This window comes from Rhipicephalus sanguineus, chromosome 3 (genome assembly GCF_013339695.2).
Source record: "Rhipicephalus sanguineus isolate Rsan-2018 chromosome 3, BIME_Rsan_1.4, whole genome shotgun sequence".
Classification (NCBI taxonomy): Eukaryota; Metazoa; Arthropoda; class Arachnida; order Ixodida; family Ixodidae; genus Rhipicephalus; species Rhipicephalus sanguineus.
The window spans coordinates 163490769-163509472 of record NC_051178.1 but is presented as its reverse complement, the minus strand read 5'-3'; the positions used below and the strand labels follow the sequence as shown (position 1 = coordinate 163509472).

The following is an 18704-nucleotide window of genomic DNA, read 5'->3' as shown; positions in this document are numbered from 1 at the left end:
GCGGGATCGACGCCAGGTCTCCGACGCGCTAATCTGCATATATATACACACGCTTTCCACGAATGTGCGCGTTGAGTGTTGGCGTAGTGACGCACGTATCTGAGAGGCGCGGTAGTGGCGTATCGTTTATGCGTCAGCTGCAGCGCGCACTCTCTCAAGGTATATTCGCCACGTAAGTTGCCTGCCGATTCGTTTCCTGCTATTCTCTCGTTATACCTCGGTGCATATCCGCGTGGCAGCGCAATAAGACAAACAAGTGAAAAAGCGGAACTCGGGACAGACTATGCGCACGCGCCCTCGACCTTATAGCTGCATGCCGTCGTCGCTGCTTGGGATGCGCTATCAGCGCCCTTATCGCGATCGTGGAGTCGTAGGAAAACGCCCTGATATAGGACTCGGTACGCGCGGCACCGGGAACGTGAATGTCTCTGGAGCTCACGAGGAGTCACGAGGCAGTTTTACGACGGTCACAAACGACGTTAAACAACCCGCCATCTTGCTCGCGACCGTTACGCAGTATTGCGTTTCTGATATGTTAGGGCCGGAAAGCGCATGCGCATGCCAGTGCGAGAATATACCCAAGCGCGAATATGCAACCGACTGCTGGCGTGGATAAGGAACATGTTGCAGTAGCGTATTGAAACGAGCACGTTTGTACATCAATGAATTTGAAGAAAAACGGCGCTCAAAAAGACGAGGCGATCACATTTGTTTTACATCTCCATGATCTCGCTTTTAGCGCTCTTTTCCTTCAAATATATATACACTGTAAAGTTGCTAGGGAACCGTGAGCTTCCTAGAGGAATGTGCGTGTAGGCCAGATGGATTAGGAAAAGTGTGGTGACACACATTAACTGAATGTGCCCCACTCCACTAGCAAATCTACGCAGGCATGGTGCGCGCCGTTACAATCAAATTATACTTACGGGTGCTTCTGATAACTCTCGCTTTTAAGGGTCTGTGTGGCGACTTCACTGCGTAGTGATGTGGTCTATATATGTATGTAGTGTGGGCGGCTTGAAAGCCTTCGAGGACAGTGTTTCCACCATGACCACTTGAGTTGAGAAACAGAACGCCGCTCCGTGGCTGTATATATGTCGTGCCCACGCATCTGTCCGCCATATTCACCATGCACAAGCTCGCCGCAGTGTAGTCCTCCTCTACTGATCTCGCCCGCAGGCCGTCACGACAACATCCTTGTTGAGATAACTCTTGACCAATACACTGAGAGACGAGTGAACCGCTCAGGTCTTCACCTCCGCGTTTTCTTAGCGGTCGCGCTGCTGCCACGAACGCAATCTTCGACGCCCTGCAAAGTGCCTGCACCTCAAGAAGCCTTTCCTCCCGGAGCAAAGGTGTTGATGGGAGACGCGCGAGAACTCGTCCAGCTTAATCTCCTGTCTCGCGCGCGCGGCCGAATTCAACCCATGCCTTTCCCGTCTGCTTTGTGCTGCCCGCGCTCGTTTATATGTTCCTCCGCCGGCCGTCCTCGTTGGCATTAGTCCCAATTTTCGCGGCCGACAACACAGTGGGAAAGCACTGTCGTGAATGGGCCCATTGGCGGCTCCTCGAGCGCTCTGATGGAAGGCGCTTATTTAATTTACCCCGCGCGGCGCGCGCGTTCTGTTTGCGCTGCCGGATTGTTACGCGTAGTTTGCTTTGCGGGACACTTTGCTCTCGCCGCCGTTGTATAGGGTGCAGGCAGGGCTATACAGCGGGAGCTTTAGAGGCAGCGGCAACGCTAGCGCCCACTGGCCTAGGAGCGGCTTGGGAACAAACGCCGTCCTTTGTTCGAACGTCTTACTATACTTCGCCGCGGAGGAGCATATTCTCGACGCGGGGACAACAACAAAGGGGTGCCGAGCAGAAACAAAACGACACCGTCGTCGCGGCCACGGATTTCGAAGGGAGGGTGTGGGACCCACTTCCGGCAGCTAGGCCCGGGGTCGTCCGTCCGTCTTGTCTTCGAGTCGCTTCCCGTGCTCGCAGTCGCTGCACGACGAGCCGGATGGGCTTGTACGGTATATACACGTGCGTGTGCGTGAAATGGAGGAGGAGGAGGGTTAAGGGGGATGTAGGCGAAGGAAGTGACGCGCGGGGAAGGTCAACGTTTTTTCCCGTGGCTGGTTCGCGATTATTTGCCGTTGGAAAGAAACAGAATGGGCGACGTGCGTGGGGACGTGTCTCGCAGCTATATAGCCTCCGCAGTTGGGACGCCTCGGGCATGTGTACGATTCCGCCGGTCTCGTCCTCGCAACGATCGTAGGAAGGCTATATCTCTGACCGGAAGCGAAGCTGCGCGTTGCGATTGACTTTGTTTTTTCAAGTCGACCGGGCGCGCGTACAACGCGCGGCCGTATAGTGCGCGCGCGCGCGCGCGCGCGTTTTGTTTCCTCAGAAAACAGTGCGTGTTCGTTGACTCGGCGCTATATGAGACGCCGCGGATCCTTGGCACTTGAAGCTGCGGCTGCTGCCGCAGCACGCCCTTGAATACGCAAAATGGCGAGCCTTGAAAAGGGCGGGCCACATGTCTGTGTGTGTGTATATTATACGAGGCGGCGAGCGCGTGTGAGTGTATGAGGCTCTTGACTCGTGAGACGCGCGCGAGGACGATGACTCGCGGCCCGCGACCGATATCGATGGCCTTCCTGCGCCTTTCTCTGTTGTCTCTTCTTCGCGCATGTTTTTTTTTTTTTTTTTTTTTACACTGTACACTGAGCGTCCCGCGTGGTGCGGGCCGGATGTCTTTGTTTGTGGTGAGCCCAAAGGGAATTTAGCCCTGAGTAGTTCTCGAACTTGTCTCGCTGGCTCTGCTGTGCTGTCACGGACTGTGCTATGAAGTTGAAGCCTTTAGTAGAGTTCAAGAAATTGACGCTCAGCTGTACCCGAGGCTCAACCACAGCGCAGGGCCTCATCTATGCCTCTAAGATCGTAGATGAATACTGTGATCTTAGAGGCACTATGATCTCACAGTAATCATGATCATACAGCCATACTGTGGTCTTAGAGGCATACTGTGACCTTAGAGGCTACTGTGATCTTGGCTTTTCCCAGTTATCGAGGAAGGCCAGGAATTTTTGGAGAATGCCTCAGCCCTTGGCAGTTCGAGGGTGTAAATGGGAAATGTTCGCCCCGGTCGTTTTTGCTAGGACGTACTTGGTACAAGGAATTCAAGCAATGTCTTCAACGTAGCGCGCTCAATTCGTGTGTAATGGTGTCACCGACTGGTTTTGGGATTGTCATAGCTTGAATGGTCGGGTGATCGGAGTATCGTTAAATCGCACGATTAGCTCAAATCTGATACTGAACTAGCGAATTACTCACAGCTTACCTGTAGTCATTGTTGAGAACTATTGACAGGCATAGCAGCAAGTTATTCGACTACCGTTTTCTTTTTTTCTTTTCTTTGGCCATAACATTCATCTTTTACTATTAAAAGAGATTGGAGAAAAAACTCGGCAGAACCGGGCAACTTATAAACGTGAACGTAGAGACTAATGTCGAAGAAATTGGCAATGAAGCTCAACAAAATCACAAAATGAAAGTAAAAATGGATTGAATTTAATGCCGTTCTATCACGTTCTCTTTTTCTTGTATTCTTTTGTCGGTTTTTCCGTAAAGATCTGCTTACGTGTTGGCATAAAGCAATTATCTGTCGGCCGGCGGACAGCTTTATAGGTCGTTCTTCAGCAGTATATATGGTGCTTTTATACACCTAATGTGTTCTAAGAAGAGCGATTGCCTTTTGTCGTTAGGTTTTCACATATCTGAAGGATATGCTCAGTGCGCGGGAGGACCTGCAATATAGTATTAGGAAATGCAGCTGTACTCGTATATAGGCAATCTATGGTAACCGGAAATACCGTCGATTGCGATGTACGACGATGGCTGCTGATTCAGGCATCCTTTCTTTTACCACCTGTTATCACACAATACCGCGAACAAATAGCTTTTAGTACAGGATATCTTTTTGGGGAGTGAAATGTTTGTGGGTTTCTTGAATAATCTATATTGGGGAAAAAAAATATTAAGAACCGAGAGAGACAGAACTTGAAACAATATGGTTGACCTCATGCATCAGTTCGCGTCAGAAAAAGTGGAGTTAGATTCAGGTTGTGCGCACGTTTGTGTTCTACTTTTGGTTGTATACATAGTTTTCATGTGACGTCACACCGTCGTCTGCTGGCGGTGTCCGCCATGTTGGAGAACAGCGACAAACGCGCGCGAGCATGCCCAAGCGTGCGCACGAGTGTTCATCGCTGTCTTCCTGCAGTCTGTCGGCGTGTTAGTCATTGATTTTGCTACTTGCGAGCTATGGAGTGTTTGAATGATGGCGCCTGTCAGGCTGAAGGAATTCTGCCCGTCATATTTTGCCGAGCTGGGGGTCCGACGCGTGCACGTTATGAAGCGAAGATCAGCATGTGCGATGGAGTTGACCCCTACACGTTGTGCGCCGGTACCGACACGACGACGGACGTGGAGCTACTACCGGTACGACGCATGCTGACATCGTGAACTATTTGGTGCTGTGGACGAACACAGTATCGCTCACCGAAATGAAAGCTTACAAAGTCACTTGAGGCTCACAACTACTTCACCAGTGGCCGTGTGAGCGGCGTGACAGCAAAGCGGCTACCCTCCAAGCGCGTCCTCGTGTTGAGCGAGGTAAAGTTATTCAGCAGGTGTCTCTTGACTGAAGTGATCGTCTGCATCGACCATTTCAGGCGAAGGATGGTCAACCTCTGCCGGCCGAATGTTAGCTGCGTTCGCTGCTGTGGGCACCTCTTTTTTCTGGGCCAGGCGATTTTTGGCGCGCTTGTACCGAGAAGTAGAGTTAACGCCCGGTGCTATGCGGTTGCTGTATCCCAAGTGTTGGCTCGGCACCCAATCTGGGTTTGTGTTGTCCATTAGACTCGCTGGCTGTCCTGCAAATTACAAAACATCAATAGTTAAAACCTGGCGCGCTGTTGCATGTGAAATTGCGACTTTAGCGCGAAAACGATCTCATTACAAGCTGTTACGAACAGCGCAAAATTACAGAAGGCACTCGCGATCAGTAGCCCGATGTGAACGACATTTTCAATGCACGGTACAAACAACACGCATCGAGCACGTTAAACTCAGCAGTTTGGTGCAGACAGTGACATTTTAACCCGATTGCAGTACGCGCGGATCGCAGTCGAAGGTGCCCGTTAAGCAGCAGAAGATCTGGAACGGGCTCGAACGCGACCCGGAGAGCTCCTGCGAGGTTTAAACCGCCGCACACACAGCGACGGCTGTGTTGCAGGCGATTGTAAGCGGTGGCGTTAATTTTTTGAAGTTTTCGCTTCATCCTGTTTTGCTTACCTGAGATGAAACGCCGACCGCATACACGGAGGTAATCCAGGTTCTTGAGGCCCTTTCTGTTGATGCGAGCGAGCCAGAGACGCCGACGCTGCTCCGACAACACTTTCTTGCGGTCGCATTGCTGATCTTTCGGCAATCGGTAGAGCCCGGTTCTTGGCTCCAGGTCCGTTTTCTGTGCGGCAGACGTGCTTCTCGCACTGCAGCCAGTCATCGCACACATCGGCATTGCGACGCCGCGCTGTTACTGAACCCGCACAACGCGAAAATATCGGACCTGCACACGCACCCAATGATAACACCGCGCCAGCAGTTCACCATCATGGCGGCCACCTATCCCACAAGCCCCAGTTGTGACGTCCGTGAAAACTATGTATAACTGGTACAACCAGTACAACGAACGGATGGCCACAAATCGACCACCGCACATGCACCACACAAAGGCACCACACAAAAGCCATACCGAGCACAAATTACGTAAGTGTGCAGCCGATAACACACGCATTCAAAGACCAACGATCCCATTATTCACTCCTCAACAAGCACACAAGTGTATGGGTGTTCTCTGAGCACACGGGCAACGATAAATAGCCGCACACGAACATCGACGTAAGTGCGCAGTCGATAACACACACACAAAAATAAAAAATAAAACATGCCTATTGTAGGTTGCCTGAATCGTCGTCGTAAAGTTTAGGCAAAAAGCCACAATCTTTCACAGATCCAAGCCAAGTTGCGTGAAAATAGCGTTTGCTTATTCAATGCCTCCTTGACTAGATGCCCGCCGCGTCGCTCGCTTTCCCATTGCGGCGGCGGTTCCCTTAGTTCACCACAAAATCCGTGAGGCAGCGCTCGTAGCCTGACCGACTTCCGGCGGCAGCGGAAATTCGCTTACACCTTCGAGACTGTAACAGGCGTGATGGATATCTCGGAGGCAGCAGCACGTGACCTTTGTTAGTAAGTAAGTAAAAGTAAGTATGTAAGTAAGGTGTTCCTATTCCCTTTTAACACAGGACAGGCGTTTTAAGTGCCACAGGAAGAAAAACCCGTTGCATCCGTTGCAGGCGTGCGCTATAGGGGGCGCTCGTGGCCTGACCGCGGAGAAAAAAAGAGGGAGAGGGTACGGAACCGGGTTGCGCATATTGAGGATCTAGTGGATACAGAGCTAGCAACCAGGCCGGCACGCGATTGGCTGCTTCCAACACAGGACGCTCTGATGTCATACCATAGCAACGGCGGTGGACGACAGCGGCTACCGACCGCGCCGCTGTATCGTACGCCGATTTTTTCTGCGCGCTGTGATGGCGGCGGTACTGGTCAGTTTGGTTACAGTACAGTGTTACAGTGTTCTAGAAGTTACAGCTTGGTGTTGTGGTGTTGTCTATAAGTGTTCTGTGGTGTTGTCAACGCCCGTGGGTGTTGTGTAAATGGGTGCGCGTTATCGCGCGACGCCGGCACGGCCCATCGCTTTGCTCGCGCATATTGCGAACGTGGGATCTTCGAAGTCTGTGGCAGACGGGGGCGGCGAAGAATGTGAACCATCGATCGTGGACTCAGCCCAACGGTACGATGCGTGGTGCCAAAGGTATGTGAAAGTGTGCCAGCCTGCACTGCCTGCTCGCGCTGTTGTTCCGGCCCAGTAATTTGTTTTGATTCTGTTCGGTTGCTGCGCAGAGTAGTGGTTCTTCCCCATATATATTATTAATTTCGTGACGCCCGTGTTCTCCTTATATTTTGGCTTTTGTTACCTCGTAATTCTTGCCTGGAGCACGATGATGCCGCTGTTTGTGTCGCTTTACGTATTAACAAATTAAAGTTTGCCTTGTGTAGGGGACTCCGCAATCTTGGTCGCTTGGGGCATTCGCCGTAACACTTATGTGTCCTGCCGAAAAAGCATGTTCGATTGTGACGGGTACAGCTGTGCAAAGAACAGTCAATGTGTTTCTAGACTCGCGCGTTTGTTGTTTCCAGAAGAGATGAGGATGATACTGCTGCTATAGTAAAAAGAAACACAATCTTTGCAGGTCTTGTCCTGAAAAGTACAATGGTGCAAGGGTACCCAAATTTCTACAAGTGTTCTACAACGATGCAGTGAGACCCCAAGAAAAGGTAGGCGTCACACAAAGGAACAGGAAGATCAATAAGAATGACCTTTTTTTTTTTTTGACACAGACAATTGTTGCAGTAACCTCAAGGCATAAAACATTTTGGCTGCCAAACAGTGCTATCAGATCGAAATACTTAAGTGTGCACAAACATGGACTGAGGGGCATGATGGCAACACAAGGGCTTACTTCCAACTAATCATTTATTTACAAAACTGCACAATATGAACACTTTCTCTCATGACGAAACAAGACTGAAATGCGCCATAAAGTGTATACATGGAAGGTGCACTGACGCACGACTGACCCGACTGTCAACCAAATCAGCTTCGACCATCTTCCTGACATCTTGTCTTATTTCTCACTGCTACCTGGCACAAATTATACAGTGGTTTATGAGGCGTCCTATTCCTTAACCTGCACTCATGACAATGTACAGGAAGGTTGCTGTCTCCCCGCCTTCCTCTTATGTTCCTGAAGTCTTCGGTTCAGACACCTACAAGTCTGTCTGGCTGATATAGCTGAAACTGTGCGATAGGGGGACTTCATATACCACTCCAGATACACAATACAAATGGGTCCCAATGCTTGGTACTGGATGGCTCTTTCGTTTTCTTGAATGGAAGAGTAATTTGGCAAAGCTTTTCCAACTTCTCGGGGCCAGAAAACACCACTCTGATACTGCTGCAGTTTCCAATCTTTTTTAGGTGTTGCGATCTATTATGCATGCGTGGAAGCATGACAGTATGGATTGTATTTCCTACTTGAAAACGGTGAGCACGATTAGCATGGCAGGTCAGTTGTGCGGCAGCGCACCTTCCATTATTTTATCTAAGCAAACGCAGCTTCTGAGCATGTTCACCTGATATTGGCATTTCTGTCTTGTGGTGGTCATGAACGAAAGCATTCATATTGTGCTGCTTTGTAAATAAATGATTAGTTGGAAGTAAGCCCTTGTGTTGTCATCACCTCCTTCTGTCCTTATTTGTGTGTGCTTAGATGTGCTGCTATGCAAAACATTCGCCTGAAAAACGTTGCTGTAGTGTTCTCAGAAGCAAGAAAACTTTTCTTAGTGACTGCATTTCAATGACTGGAAACCGGAGTCATTACAGTTTTAAAAGCAAACAGCTTTTTTAAGAATTGGTCTATCTTGCAATCATTTATCTCTATAAACCTGTTCTTTTGCGTTATGACTACTGTGGCAAGAGCCTGCTAACCCCAAGATGACACGAGGTAAGTGCAACTCTGATATGAACAAAAGTCTGGTGTAAATTTCTGTGAGGTAACGTCTTGGTGAAAAGGCAAATTTTATGTGTCAGTATCTTCATTCTGGTTCTTTTGTTCCGTTTATTGGACATAACTATCCTACATTCAAGTATTGTTCAGAAGTTTTAGCACTAAAGTGTTTTATGCCGGGATCCACCAACACTTCAGTGACGTATTTTCGTCACTGAAATGACATTTAAAAAATGCACACGATCAGATGGCAAAGCGAAATTTAAAGAAAAAAGTTCCATCAATGGGAGTCGAACCCACGCCCTCACGCTCCGTGACAAAAGATGCCGGGCACGCTATCCACTGCGTCACTGTCACACACTCTGGAGGCTTTACAAACACGCCCTTTAAATCTCACACTTTCCTCTCATAGTGCTCTTGGTTGCCGTCTGGGAGCAGTAAGGTGAAAATAACGCATTATGACCGTGGCCTCTGCGATTAGCTTCAGCAGCGCGTCGTTGCTGCGCCTCCGTTCCATTCGGTGCATTTCCAATAGGAGAAGTGCATTTTTGTCAACGCCTTAACACACCACGAGGTGGCGACCTTAACCCGAGCCTTGGCCTCTCTCATAGCATCCATCCATAGTGAAAATAGCTCTGCGATGCGCGCCTGCGTTGCCTGGCTGTAACACCGCGTTACCCACTTACGCTCACCCCTAGAAAAATCGCAGCCGCGCTTGAGGGTAGACATGAGGTGTGTTGCGTTTCCCTCTAGTCCCGCCCTGGTGTTCATTAACTCTTTAGCATGCAGTGGGATGGTGCATGTTAAAGAGCCCAAGTTTACGTCCCAAGTCCAAGTTCTGCACTCAATCAGCGATGCTCTTCTGGCTGTCACACCGCTTTCTTCGAATACGCTCTCCCCATTAACTGCTACAGCTACCACAAAGGTTTGTCTAATCGTTGATCATGGACATTAGTCGTCACAATGGAGATGTGCTACTAAGCGTCGACATCGGTGCATCCATGTTAAACGGTGCTATAGCTGCCAAACACCAATAAACATTTTGCAAGCTCTCTTATATCAATGTACAGTAAACATTCAACTACTTCTGTAAAGACGCATTTTACTTTCTTGTTATACAGATTCCTATGACGGGGGGATCAACCATGTTTTTTATGCTCCTTGCAATCCTAGCTGACGTATAGAGAGGTGTATACAATTTGAGTTGGAACAAACAAACGTAGACTCAAAGTAGGACTTCATGGAAGCAATGTCAATACTATGTGCAGGCAAGCAGTAGACAATACTACGTACTGCATTTCCTGCATTAATAGGTGCTTGCTACAAAACGTAATTGACTGATACCGATGCTCGATTGTCCGCCAACAAGGTGGATCTAACTCTTTTCACTGAGTTGCACCAATATTTATGAAAGAACGTTGATTGCTCTTTCCAATATGCCGACTGGCTGACTTTCCTCCTCCTGACGAAGCTTGCAGATGTGCCATGCACATTGCACATTCCATGACTCAGAATGAAAAGGAACATAATAGAAAGTCACAGTTTTAAGTTCTGGAAAACTTAAAAGTGCGGTTGCTTGAGCAGTGCTTCCCGTGCTCTTTTTTCTTCCAGCACTCTTCTTTTCTTTTTCCAAGCTGGGGTCACATAGCACATGCTACGTGATGCCAGCTAGGAAAAAGAATGTTCCGCATTCGCCATCATTGCTGTGAGCGACGCTGACTAATACTCCGATGTTTGCATGCACATAAATACCCGATAAAATGTACAGGAGGATGACTGCTGCCATAGCCCAATTAGTGGAGCATTGGATGCACTCATAGGTCGACAAACTCACTCATGAGTCGACTCACTCAGACTCGCATTGAGCCGTGAGTCCGAGTGAGTCCGGTTGGGAAAAATATTAGCGAGTCAGAATCCGAGTGAGTCCGGTTGAGGAAAATTTTGGCGAGTCTGAATCTGTGTGAGCCCTAAGCACAACATATATAACTGAGCTCCAAAATTTTTTTGCTGACCTATGATGATAACTACTCAATTTCAGCATTACTATCGTCCTTATGATGGCTCCCGTTGATACTCACTTCTACTCACATATACTTCAACGCACTAGTGTTCATACACCAGCTCATTATTTATTGATCAGAGGCGTGCCCCCCTTGACAACCCCCCCCTTGAAACATTTTTCAAAGGAACTTGATTAAAATAGCTCGTGTGACTAATATCTTGCAATAAAAATACACCTACTGGATTGCAATCACTGATAACTTGTATATGAAGGTATGAGATCAAAGTATGTATCATAGAGCACCGATTATGCGAGATATGGATGTTTAAGTGCGTTGACATCCTGATCGAAAAAGCTAGTTATACGCTAACGGACTAATGAGTCGACTCACTCAGACTCAGATCGAGCTGTGAACCTGAGTCTGACCGAGTCCGAGTGAGTAATATTTAGGCGAGTTTGAGTCCTAGTGAGTCCGGTTGAGAAAAATTAGTCCGAGTCGGAGCGAGTCCGGTTGAGGAAAATTTTGGTGAGTCCGAGTGAGCTCTAAGGTCAAAATGTATTTCATGAGCGAGTCCGAGTGAGCTCCACATTTTTTGCTGACCTATGGATGCACTATCCAAACGTTGCAGGTGCAGTCCCTGCCAGCTGCAAATTGTGATTTCGTCCACTTTACTTCCTTCACATTTCTATCGTAATTATTACGGAAATAGTACACTTAACACTCCCTATACTTACCTTGGCTTCATTACCTGTTGGTTTTCATTCAGGTTGTATGAAACAAAGAAACTAGCATTGTGGAATAGCGCGGATAACATACAGGGACACAGGCAAGTGAGACGACACAGGCACTAACTTTGAACTGACGTTTATTTTTTCGGAGCAACATCACAAACATATTCAATATTTCACAGCCCTGGAAAGTCTTTATTGATCCTGAAAAGGCAGATGCAGCAAAGTGTGTCTGGTGGCTCTGTTGGCAGGCGATACCATTTTGCCTTAGGTTTTATAACAGCAGTTTGTTTGTCCACAAAAAAAAAAAAAAATTCTTCCTGTTCCTTTGTGCCATGCCCATCTTTTGTTGAAATTTTGACTGCATTCTTGTGGAACACGTGTAGAAATTTGGACACCTTGCTCCAGGTGGTGTCCTGCAAAGATCAAGCATTTTTATTTAGTGTACCAGTAGCATCACAATAAAGACAGAAACTGATACTATGGTATAAGTGTAGCCTTGCGAAAGAACATTATAGCAGTTGAAAGTACACTACAAGTGATTCAGGCAAAAGTATTCCTAGATAGGTATAATTCTGTACAATAAAGTCCAATCCAAGAACATTTAAGCATTTCTTATCAGTTGTCAATGCAACTGATAAACTCACCCAACCATATAACAGTGTTGTGCCTTAGTGATGTGCCAAACAACCTTGAGAACGTTTAGGGCGATGCAGGCCTCTTTGAAAGCTGGAACGGTTTCAAAGGTGGCAGTTCTGCGGATTTCCATTCCAAAGAACACGATCTATTGTGTTCTCAACAAGTGCCACAGTTACTCGTATTCACGGTTTGTAGAAGCTCCACATCAATGAGAGCATAGCCATTGTCATTACAGATTTTGTCCTTGCGGCGACGCGTAATGAGGACAAACAAAGCTTACTTGCTGAAGTGCTCGCACGCTCTTGGTCTTGTTTCTGTGTGCTCTTTCTGAACAGTTTATTTTATTCGTCAACACGAGAATATCTTTTGCCGTCTCAACAAAATGAACAAAGGCGCAACTAAACTAAAAATAAATGCACAGAACCGTGTCTCCGTGCATGTCTCACACAGACAAGGCAAGTGGACTCGGCAAAATGCCTCAAGTGTTCAAAAAGGTGCACTATGGGTAGCCGGAATACTTTTTTTAAAACCTGCTAAGCTCGGGGCAGCTGCCAGTTTCGGTGTTTAAATAATTCACTTGAGGCAGAAAGCTCGGGCTGTGCACCATCTGATGAAAAGGGGCTTGGCTGCTCGTTAGTTGGTCTGGAAAACCCAGTCTTTTTGGCTCATACAAAGCGCACAAAAATTTGTGGGGCACTGCATATTGTTAAGGAAGGCCCTAGCATTGCAAACAAGGAAAAAACCAAATTTCGATTTTTTAAGAACTTTTACCCTACCCTGTGTCCTTAAGTGTGCTGAGCAGTAAGATATTTCTGATTGAGCTAGTGCAAGTGCCCGTTTGTATGCCTTGCATACTGACTTGCGTTCTTGTTCTTATTCATGGCAACTAGGTGTCATCATCTCTCTTACACAGGTTTTCGCTTGGCACTGGATACACCTGCATGGGTACATACCACCCTTGGCCTACCGTGATCAGGATCTTAAGTGCTTGGATATATAACTGGAGCAAGACAAGTGGCGGCGGAAGATGTACAGTCACTCTCAATATGACGCATCACGGGAGCGCGTGGTATCATGAGTTCAAAGACTGGCCATGGCTTCCACTAGCCCTTATTTCCATAACTAAATGCTGTTCTCGCACTCGGGGATGATTCCAAATAAGAAAATATCATTTAGTTGCTGAAATGAAAACACGTTGAACCCATGCGCAATCTTTGAACTCATGAGGCCACACGCTCCCGTATTGCAAGTCATACTGAGTGGAAAAAGTTTCTGCTAAAAGATTCTATATAAAAGTGGAAAAGTGATTCTGCTACTCCATGTAATCCTGCAGTCTGCTAAGCAGGGCAAGCTCTAGAAGTATGCCCACAAACAATGCTGTCGATATGGTTGCGGTTTGCCTAGTCTAGGAATGGCTACAATTTATGCCTATTGATGCCCATTTCCACTGGGCAGCAAGTTTGCCAGTTTCCCAGCATTACATCATGAATGTAGTGATCACCTGGTTTTTATGAACTGCTTGAAGTGTCATGTGAAGACCAAGAAGGGCTCCAACTACAATAAAATCATCTTTTTTTCTATAAAAACCAGGCAAGTAACAGAATCAAGCAATATTGCTCATGAATTTGAGCTACGCACAATAATTCTTATTAGGGTCATTCCACGCCAAACGTCCCAGGCGACCATCTCAAATGTTCTCGAAAAAAATCGTGCTGATTTCTTGCATTCAAAACAGCGATTCGCTAGAATATTTCGGAGAGAAAAAATTTTTTGGTCACATGGGAGCCTTCCGAATTTCGCAGAAGGTCGTCCGAGTGGTGGTTTGTCAGAAAAATTATATTGAGTTATCGTTGCTTGCTTCAATACCAAATTTGTTTTTCTTACTAAGCAAAGGTGTTTGTGTAAGGTGTTCGAAGCTCAATAATATTAGTGCAATTTTTCTGCCACAAACGCCTCCAGAAAATTTGCAAATGTCCTGTGTTTGCATTTTTTCCTGTGTAATATTGCGCTATGTATGAATATCTGAATAATGAATACTTACTCTACAAAAAGGTATATTTTGCATTGAAAATATTATTCAGACCACTGCTGCTTTTCAAGTTTGCGAGAAAAAATCGCAACTTGAGAAAATCATCATTTTGGTCCACACTGAAAAGCAATTTACACCATGTGGTGCTCTAATTAAAATTCGTCTTTATACCTCAATCGAAAGCAAAGAAATAGTTCTTATATGGCAAGTTTTATCATTACAATTTTTGTTTTAAGGAAGAAAATAATTTTTGAATTTCCCCATCAACGTCTATGGGGAACTTTAATGAGGAAGCTGCCGTATAACCAAATGGGAAGATAGCCGTCAGTGGGGATCTTAAAAAATTATTTTCTTTCTTAAAACAAAAATTGTAATGATAAACTTGCCGTATGAGAAGAACTATTTATTTGCTTTCGATTGAGGTATAAAGTTGATTTTTAATTGGGGCACGTGATGTAAATTGCGTCTCAATGTGGACCAAAATGATTTTTTTCTCGCTAAACTGAAAAACAGCAGTGGTCTCAAAATATTTTCAACACAAAATAAGCTCTCATTTAAAGTTCGAACAAAGGTGCAAAACACAAGTGAGAAGGGCATATAACACAAAAAAAAAGGTACAAGTAAACAGAACAAGCACTTTCTCCCTCCCTCCACAAAGTTAGCAAAATGCGCGAAAAGCAAACCAGTTTGGCATAGCAACTTGGGATTTTCGTTTGACCGCCGTGAAAAGAGTCGTATGTGCTAGGCTATGTTCTCTGAAATTTGAAACAGGGGACTTTTTATTTATGCCACCTGGTTTTGCAACAAACCAGCAAAGCTGGCTATCTCCAATACGAATGCATGGCCTTCGAGATCGGCAACGTGCAAGAAGCCGTCGCAACAAGAGGGGATTTTATATAATTTGTACAGGGCTGTGAATGAACGAAGCAGAAAAAAGGCCAGTGAGCTCAACTTTTTGTTGATTACAAACGCAAAAAGCCAACACACACGACCAAAGCAAGGACAAAGAAAAAGAGGAAGAAGTGGCGTTCGTCATTTTTGGTGACTTACGTTCGCAAGTCTAGCAACAAATAACACAGACGTCGTCGCCGCACTAGACCACGCTATGTCGACGTCTATTTGTCCCACGCCCCTCTCCTGCGTGTGCTTGAGGACCGAGCGGCATTTTTGATCGTATTTACGTAAATCGCGTGCTTTTCTTTATACATTCGTGCCATATTTATTGAGGACTATGCTATGCAACTGCCAACGTATCGAAATACACTACGCTCGCCTTGTGTGATCCTGCGCAGCGTCGACGTCGACAGCGTGAGGTACGTGAACATTGTATGTACTACATTTGTGAACGACGCAGTTCATTATTATACCAGTCGTTGCATCGCTGTTGGGTCACTTCTGCTGTTCGGAGTGTTCATTAAGGCCGCTTGACAAAGCGAACCGGTTTGTTTCTCACGCGAAAAAAAAAAAAAAAGCGGTCACAATGTGTAATTTACCGGTAGGGGACATTCAATCGAATCCGGATTCCCAAACGGCGCAATTTTTCGAAGCGGGTCAGGAATATCTAAGCAGATCTTAGTGATATTGACAATGATTTGAAGAAAATTGTGACGCTGCGTCGCATTTAGAGGACGGGTGGTTTGCTGTGTAGTTATGTTTATGGTTTCGTTTGAAGAAGAAAAAAAAAAAGAGCTAGTATCGGCGTTGTGTGCGTCTTCCTTCCTTCAGGCTTAGTTTGTTTTGCGCTGTCCACACACGCACAAAGAAAGCTATCTTGCGCAGTAAACCACTCTTATGATAGCGTAATTAAGTTTTCGAAAGGGCTTGACCTCCACTAGACATTCTTGTTAAACCAAGCGTCAAAACTGACATGTTCTTGGGCATTAATGCCTATGCAATGAATTATACTGCTGGGTTCACAGCTTTATTTTTCTCTGACAACCTACGAAAATCTCAAGGGCACATGCCATTTTATGAATGTAAAAACATTTAAAAGATGATGTTACCAAACATTGTTTACGTCAAGCTCAACTGTGACCTAGTTCAAGTGGTTACCGTTCCCATTCATACATTGTACTTCAGGTTTTACAGCAGACTTAGTTTGTGTCAACAGCAACTATACTCGACACACTGTACTGGTGCAACAAGGTTCATCTGTCCCCATATACTAAGCCTTAAAATCCTGCTTACGTCATAATAGCTGCTCGTGTGCTATTATGCTACTAATTATTGGAGTAAAAGTAACCAATTAAAGGAGTCATAGCAAATCTTGCTCTTTCTTACTTCCATGGTGCTTTTCTGACAAGTTGTGCAAAGCGTGGTAGTTTGCATCCGTTTCAAGGGAAACTTCCTTGCTTCAAATCTAACACCAAAGTATTTCGTGCTGTTAGTGGCTTACCTGTTATTGTAAAAGTAATGCTAATTCCTGTTTGTACTTTTTCAATGCTTGCCAATATCAGTAAAAACGACTGATCGACTTGAATGTAGTTCAAGTTGTTGTTTATGTATTCTTCTATCTCTTCTCTGCCACCTTTGTGTTTGTAAACTGTCAGAACATCATAGTGCATATTTTTCTACCAGGACTGTATTAGGGATGGACACCCTCTCAGAACTTCAATTAGACTCATCAGCTCAATTATCTCATTTAACTCAATAAGCTCATTACATGCGGATATACATTTCTATTTCTTCACGAAGTCACTTTTGGTGCCTCACGGGGCAAAGTAGTGAGGCATAATATGATGGTGATCATGTGAACTTTTTACTGGTGCACACAGTTAATGGTCACTATATCAGTGTTGAAATACAGTACACTTTTTTTTAAATTGTAATCTTTTCTAATCTAAAATGTGCTCATACACCTTCATTTGTACTGAGCAGAACAGTGGTGCCGCTTCATATGACATATGATCCAATGCTTATGAACGGCAGCATAGGCCTCTGCGATTAGCTCCGGCAAAGGGCTAATCGAGGAGGGGCTGCAGCATGAAAGTTAGCTGAGGGACTAGCAGCCCCAGTAGAGAAGTTGGAGAAGTAGCACGAGCGCCTGGCCCTCGGTGGTGAAGGGATTTCACGTGACGACGAGCATTGGAAAAACTGATTCTACCGGCTTTATATTATATATATATATATATATATATAATATTATATACGAAATGTTCATAAACGTTTCCAACTAACTTATTTGCCGTTTGAACGAGGTGCAGCGCATCTGATTCCAAATCATTGCAGTTTCCCACTGACAAATGCATGGAATTAATTTGGTGGTGTGGCCATGTAAGTGTTCTCTTGTTCTGCTCTCTGTTTGTCTGGGAGATTAGGTGTATGTTAAGAACCCCAGGTGGTCGAAATTTCCGGAGCCCTCCACTACAGCGTCGTCCTCATAATCATAACATGGTTTGCGATGTCAAACCCCAGCATATTTTTTTAGATAGTGTTGTGATGTGACAGTCGCTTGTGCTGCGCCCCCTCTTTGTGCGCATATCTGGAAGCATATATACATTTGGTGATGTGAGAAAAATAAACTAGTTGATAGTCTGGCGCCCTATCCTATCTTCTCTTTTTTCCTTGCTTGTCTCAGTTGCGCCACAAATATTTTATTAAACCCAGCATAGCAAATGTTTGTCTGGGACACATCTTGCGAACATGACCACGCTGCTGGCACTGGTAGCATTTGCCAAGTGGAACCCGCATGTCCTAGAGTCGTGCCCCGTTTTTCCACGCCTGAAACATGGTCTGGTCACCCATTGTGCATTTATGTTTCTCAACACGTGTTACACCTTCCTCTAATTCAGGTGAAGGCCTCATCATCTTCATGTTTCTTCTACCATTTCTGACGACGTACTAAGTTATTTTGCAAGCCGCAAGCTATCCGGTCCCGCAGCATCTATCCAGTGAACTGCTGAAGTTGCAGGTAATGCCAATTGCCAAATGGCTACAGGAATAATCTCTGACTGCCTCCCCTGGCATCTGGTTGCGTGAGAAAAATTTGTAGGATTGGGCTATTTCATTCTGGCTGGGCGAAAAGTGCTGCTGCAGTATGTCAAGTGCTTCTTCGTATGATTGCCTGTTCACCTTTGTTGGCGTGCAACGTCCACTCACGACGGCCACGATGTACAGCATACTGTAACCATCAATATCCTCTTCACAGTAGTAATCGTTTAGTCAAGTCAGGCATAGATCACATTGGCCCAAGCAATGAGACACTAGTAGCCCAAACCACAGTCGATCACACCCACTGCAAATGCAACCGAAGGGGTTAGCTGTAAAGACGTGATGGAAATGTGCGGCCCTGTGGTGAAATGCCAAAGGTACCTGCAATGCAGCCACAGTTGCTGCTCGCTAAGCTTGTTTGCGTTCTTTTGCCCTTGGAGCTTCCTCACGCACTGCCATGAGTCTGCATCCTTTGCAGCCTTCGCTCTCCTTTTATTGGGCTGCATGCTTAGCTGAAGCATTTGAGAGTATGCAACAATGATGGGACGAAGGTCAGAGAGCTTAATCAGCCGGAATGGACATGTCCTGAACTAAACCTATTGCAAATGTTTTCTTCGTTGCATCGAAGTGATCAGCTTGTAATGTGCAGTCTTGGGTAGTTAGCCGCGGTCCATAGTTGAAGCTATAGACC

General features: G+C 45.9%; 1 protein-coding gene and 1 long non-coding RNA gene across 2 annotated transcripts in view; both read left to right on the top strand.

Annotated features, from left to right (window-relative positions):
• Positions 1-18704, top strand: part of LOC119387620 (serine/threonine-protein kinase 17B) — a 245222-nt gene that overhangs the window by 54633 nt on the left and 171885 nt on the right. The window lies entirely within an intron of this gene.
• Positions 6592-13554, top strand: LOC119387621 (uncharacterized). The gene is made up of 3 exons (XR_005182537.2): positions 6592-6928; positions 7368-7452; positions 12968-13554. It is a non-coding gene; the product is annotated as an uncharacterized LOC119387621 (long non-coding RNA).